Source organism: Vombatus ursinus, unplaced genomic scaffold (assembly GCF_900497805.2).
Source record: "Vombatus ursinus unplaced genomic scaffold, bare-nosed wombat genome assembly UNPS02014820.1, whole genome shotgun sequence".
In the NCBI taxonomy this organism is placed as follows: domain Eukaryota; kingdom Metazoa; phylum Chordata; class Mammalia; order Diprotodontia; family Vombatidae; genus Vombatus; species Vombatus ursinus.
Window position 1 is genome coordinate 5,033,401 of NW_020954598.1, and position 6,498 is coordinate 5,039,898.

The 6,498-nt window shown below is 40.4% G+C and overlaps 1 pseudogene; it reads right to left on the reverse strand.

Moving 5' to 3' along the window:
• Positions 1-4,400: 4,400 nt before the first annotated feature.
• Positions 4,401-5,636, reverse strand: LOC114024015 (annotated as a pseudogene).
• Positions 5,637-6,498: the final 862 nt, after the last annotated feature.

Genomic DNA, 6,498 nt, shown 5'->3' on the forward strand with positions numbered 1-6,498 from the left:
CAAAGCCAGAGCTTTACTCATTGCGCCACCTACCTGCCCATTTTTATTTTTATTTTTTTTTATTTTTGGAAGGTCCAGATTGAATTAGATAATCTCTAAGGTCCTTTTCAATTCTGGACCCAGAATCTGAAGAACTGAGTAAATCATGGGTGTATCACCTATTCAGCTTGTGACGTTAGGCAGGTCATCTACTCTCTCTGAACCTCAATTCTCCACAGGTAAAATGTGGAGGTTGGATTAGATGGCCTTGAAGACGCCTTTCAGCTCTATGGCCATGATCTCATTATACTTTGCAGTGATTGTTGGACAGGATCCGATGAGGTCATCCAAGTGAAGTTCTTTGTGCTATGTAAGGTATAAGGTACTATGTAAATGTAAACTATGATGATTCAGTAGTGGTCATCATTATGGTCATCATTGCCATCTGACCTTGCTTCTCCTACCAAAGGACAAACTTCTCTGGAGGAAGGATTTTGTCTTCTGCTTCTTTGTTTCTCCCTTATCACCCATCGTGGAGCTGAGCATACTGTAGTATAGTGGAAAAAACATGAACTCTGGAGTTAGAGGACCTTTGGCATCCAATTCCACCCCGATGCTTCCTATTTGTGTGACTTTAGGCAAGCCACTTCATCTTCCTGTGCCTCAGTTTCCTTATCTGTGTAATCCCAGTCCCAAAGCCCATTGGTATCTTTGTTACAACTATAAAATGAATGGCCTCTGAAGTCCAACTCAGCTCTAACTCTACAAACTATGAAATAATTGGCTTGATTGTTATTTTGATCACATGAAGAGATGGCTTGAAGAGATTTTTCTTCCCAAGGGAGATCCAATAGTTTACCTGGAAATAAGACATACGCTTCCCAACAACCTGTTTATTGTCCTAGCCAATAGACTTTCTACTTTTCTGGACACTCAGATCCAATAGAGCTTTTTCTCTCCCCCCCGCCCCGCCCCGCCCCGATGGTTTCTCTACCTCTCGTCATATTAATATGGCAAAGCTTATTCCTGGAGCTTCTTCAATTGCTCTGAAGCAGAGATGTTCATTGACCCTAGGTCCATTTGGTTAGTAATGGCCCCATGGGCTGTGTTTGAGAATGTTTGCTCAGGTAGGTGTGCTGTACTATGGTGCAATAGTTAGAATAGTTGGCAGACCATTTGTGGCTTGGCAAAAGTCATAGGTATATTCAGGTACACAATTGCCTAGGTTGTTTTTGCAATGTGGCAACAAATGGGAATTTCTACTGAAAAAAAAAAAAGAAAGGGGGTGGAGTAGACAATCTCAAATGAGGCAGAATTTATAATGGTCTCAGATGTTTCTTTTCTTTCTAACTTCCAAAGAACTACTAAGCATCACAGAAAGAACAAAATTGACTAAATGCCAGAGTCTTGGTTAGGAATCAGTGTACCTAAGAGAATGGAATATTTGGATTAGTTTTGGATGAGCACCAAGAGATCGTGCACTTATCTGAACCTTTGGCACCTGAGAAATAGAGAGGGAAAGATCATGAAAGCAATATCTAAAGATACTGCTTCCATTCCACTTTTTATTCCAGTCCCATTTAGACACTGGAAACACAAAGGCAAACACAAATAAGCAGCATTAGGCAGAGGACATTTTTCAACTTCATTAAACCAAAAAAGCAGAATTGCACACAAATAATTGTGCATAAATAGTTGTGCATAATTATTCACAAAAAAAGCATAATTACAAGACCCTACAAGTACAGGAGGACACAAAGATTGTTTAAAAAAAAAATGACACGGGCCTGGACCTCAAAGAACTTACTTCTCTCATTTATATGTGAATTTTCATTTAAAAAAATAATCATTTATTAATCAAAGACTGCATATCTTTTCAGTCACATTTAAACCTAAATGTGCTTCAGTAATACCTTGCTTATCTGTCAGACTCAGCTATCTAGAATACAATTGAAGAGCTGGAAGAGAGCAAAAGTTATCTCTAAGAAGCTAAAGTAGGTGCTACTAAGGGCGTACACTTGCATTCACATGTTTTTAATATAGGAAAGCTTCTTTGGGCTTTACTCAGAGCCTATTTGCTCCTATTTTAGTTATAATTCAATTTTAGACATATAATCCTAGCAATCTATTCTCATTTAGTATAAGGCCAAACAACCTGACCCACCTCAATAGACCCTTAGGACATAATTTTTTTAATATGATATAATTTCATTCAGAGTTATAAGTAAAAATAGAATTATACTTACTTTGTTTAAGAAGGCAGGGAAATGGATGACATAGGTTTAAAAGATTTTTTTTTTTTTGCTTTTTGGTGAGGATATTGGGGTTAAGTGACTTGCCCAGGGTCACACAACTAGTAAGTGTCATGTGTCTGAAGCCAGACTTAAACTCAGGTCCTCCTGACTCCAAGGCCGGAGCTCTATCTACTGCTCCACCTAGCTGCCCTGGTTTAAAAGATTTTTGTCCAAAATACATATTTTTAAAAGTATTGCCATCTAAATAGAATAGACTTTATTTATCTGGAAAAACAAATTATGTAGAAAGTCTTATTCTCTAAAAATGCCAGTTAAGTTAGATGTTATTATAGTTGTATAAACTGGAAGAGGGTTACCAAAACCCACAGTCTGGTAGATGCTGGGATGAACATTAGAAAGAACAATGGTGACTTGGCTGGGTATTATGGGATCTCAAATAAGGGGGGTATGAAATAATTCCTGCCCACAACAAATTTTTAAACTATTTGCGCTTTCCTTGCTTGTCTAATTTGAAAGAGACTTTATATCCAATTTAGTTCAGCACTTTTAGTTTACTGAGGAGGAATCTGACAATCAAAAAGCTCAAGTGATTTGCCCAAGGTTGGAAAACTAGTGTGTGAGCTAGTTATTGAACCCATGTTCAGTGTTCTGTGCTGCCTTTCTTTCTTGCCTGGTTGATGCTAAAGTGTTTTTATAGTTCAGTAAGCAAGATTCAATAACCAGAGCTTATGTGAATTGACCAAATTGAGTTTCTTAATTCCTTGCCAGATGAATGGTTAGATACTGGGCTATAGATAAACAAATCAGGACTGTGATAGACCAAGCCCAGACAAGCCTAACATTCCCATACTTTTGGCAATAAACTCTAAGTACAAGGAATAATGACATCTGGAGAGGTCAGGGTTTAAAGTTCTAAATTCATTTTTTAAAAATGATTGAGTTTGTCCTGCTTTTAGCATTGATCTGTTTATACAGTTGGTCAGCAACAAACTCTTATTCCAGCGCCTATTATGCGCCATGCATTGTGCTAACTGCTGTACTAAGTCTCAGAGACTTGATTAGTTCTATCACATTGTAGATTCATCTCAGAAGGGATATTCCCTGAAGCCCATAGTTTAGGAACCACAACCCAGCACCAGGGTCTCTGGGATGAAATGGACAATGACTTATCTTGGGTACAACTCTGAAAATCTCTTCTTTTTGGTTCATTTTTGCATGCACTCAGGAGTATTACTGAAATTTAGCTAGTATCTGGGTTGCTACAAAAGTGTGTCAAAGGGTCCCTAGCTCCCATACAAGTAAACAAAGTAACAATGAATGTATCAGGTACAGAACAGCTTTTATTTCTCCCCACAGAAAATTTAGAAAGGACTTAGAATAACCTCTAGTTGGTCAATCCCTTTCCTCCATAAATCTATGTAATCTTCAGTATTTATAGCATTACTTTGTGGTTTGGATTTCCTTCAGATGGGAAATGAACTTGGGTTTACTACCGAGGTGATTGATTCTCTGGTTTTCTGGGGAGTCCCACTTTCACCCTAGGGACCCATAGAAGCCTCTTGCCTTACGGTACTTTTTTTTTTTTTTGAGCTGGCACTTTAATGAAATGTTTATTTAACAGGTCAACCTTCCCCTCCACCCCCCAGCCAAACTGGAGTTTCTTCTTGTTTCCCTACTGTGTGCAGGTAATGACAAAAATAGCTGCTGACAAAGCTGAACATAAAGTATTTCAAGAGAGTATGGCCAACAGTGGCTTTAGCTTTTCTTTTTCTTTTGTAAAGTATATATATATATATATATATATATATATATATATATACACACACACATACATACACACACACACATATATACACACATATATATACAGATATATATCTGTAGTATGTATATATATATATATATACATATATATATATATTCTACAGATCACAGTAGAGGTTTAGACACACTAAATAAGTTCAAGTGAGATCTGACAACAGGCACACCCAGGAAACACCAAGTTGAGATGAGCTGTTTCTGGGGCTCTCATTGCTCCATCTTCTGGCCACTGGTTGAGTCTTGAGGGAGAAACTTGCCTAACGCGAGGGAAAGGGACAGGAAGCACTGCAGTGTCATGTTGGAAGGGCTGTGCATAGGAACCAGCGGGTAGGAAAATGGCACCCATTACACATTGCTCAGGGTGGCCACCCCAGGGAGGACTTTGCCCTCCAGCAACTCTAGACTGGCTCTACCCCCAGGGCTCACATGGCTGACTTTGTCCTTAGTTTTCCATTTGGCATAGTGAGTGGCAGTATCCCCACCACCTATGATAGTGATGCAGCCCCTCTTGGTGGCCTCCACACATTGTTCATTAGCTCTTTGGTTCCCTGAGCAAAGGTTTCCCACTCAAGTTTCTCACTCTACCAAGTCCATTCCTTACAACCTGTTTGGCCTGGGCTACAGCTTTCACATACTTCTTGCTGCTATCAGGGTTACTGTTCAAATCCATCCCTCCAGTAGGGATGCCAGAAGCCAACGTTGCTTGGCCAGTCTTGGCATTCTCATCAAACTTGTCTGCTGTGACAAAGACAACAGGCAAAGTGATCTTGAAGCCATTCTTCTCAGCCTTGACCATCAGGTCTTTGACAATCTTAGCCCCCTCTTCATCAAAAAGAGAAGTTCTGATCTCCATGTTGTTGAGCACCTTGAGGAAAGTGAAACCCATCCCACCACCAATGATCATCTCATTGACTTTGTCTAGTGTATTGCTGATCAACTGGATTTTGTTAGCAACTTTAACTTTGCCCAACATGACCACGAAGAGCTTCTCTGGGCTCTCCAGGGCCTTGGAAAAATGTCAGCTTCTTTTTCATGAGGAAACTGCATGCCTTCTGGGACAGATTCACTCCACTATGGAACTGTAGGCACAGTGAGCAGTACTAAAAGCATCATTGACCTAGACATCCCCCAGCTTGGAGAGGGATGCTTGGAAAGCTTCTACTTTGTCTGGCTCAGCTTTTATCTTATTCCCAGAAGCACCTTTGCCCTTTCCTTCTTTTACATAGAAGCAAAGATTCTCCAGCAAAATGGTGGAATAGTTAGATGAGTTAGCACAGGCTTTCTCCAATTCTGGACCCACACAATCCTTCAGGAACAGAACATCTTTGCCCAGCAAGGATTTGAGCTCCATAGTCACAGGCTCCAAGGAGATTTGTCAGGTAGGCCTAAGTGACTCATCAGAAGAACAGACTTGGTTCCATTACCCAAGCAGTAACTGATGCTAGGATGAGCAGCCTTGATTCTCTGGTTCTTGGTTATCTCTTTGCTCTTCATGGGAATGTTAAAACCCACCCTCGCGATGACCCCTTTTTCTTTTAGATTCACTTTAGATTCCAATGTCAGTTTTCTGGAAAGAGACATGTTGATGGTGAGGAGATCATTGGGTGGCTGTGGCTGTGACTGTGGCTATGACTGAAGCTTGGGCTGCCTGAGCTGGGGACTGCTCTGCACAGGGGGTCAGTACCCCCCCTATGGTACTTCTTTAAGTACTTGAACTTAAGTACTTAAGAAGTTAACTGTACAGTGACATGTGTTAACTGTACTTACGTACTTCCTAAGGAAGGAAAAGAACTTGGGAGTCATTGTACCGGGACTATCTAAATTATCCTGGTGATAATATATGTCAATTTTCAGGTTCCTCCTCCCCTAATATGATATTCTTGCTAAGGTCAAGTGTAAACATCTTCTCTCTTTAAGAAGCTAACAGTGTCCAAGAATTCTTCCTACTCTTACTAGAAGTTGGGATTCTGAGATTCACTTTTCTCCCAAAGGCTGGTGTTTTCCAGGAATCGCATCTTTTTCTCGTTAGATGGGAGATCATTGAAGTCTTAAATATGGGGTGGCCAGAGAGGCAATACTGAGTCTCAGACTCAGGAATTCCCCTCCCTCTTCCTAGAAGGCTGGATTCTTGGCTTGCTAATTGATTCATAGATGCTGGCAGTCATCCTGTGTCATCTATGAGCTCTGGAGGTCACTATCAAAGTGCCAGGTTGATTTGGTCAGTGACCAAGATTGTGGATTGGGCATTGGGCCCTAAAATATAGGGAAGATGGAGAAAATGGTGACCTGCTGTAACCAGTATGATTCTATGGAAAGAGTCCTTTTTCTGGAGTCAGAGGATCTAGGTTCAGATCCTACCTCTGAGGTTCATTACCTGTATGATTGAGTGAATCACTTAAATTCTCTGGGAAAGGGAGAAGGAAACTTCAGTTCCAGCTTCCTT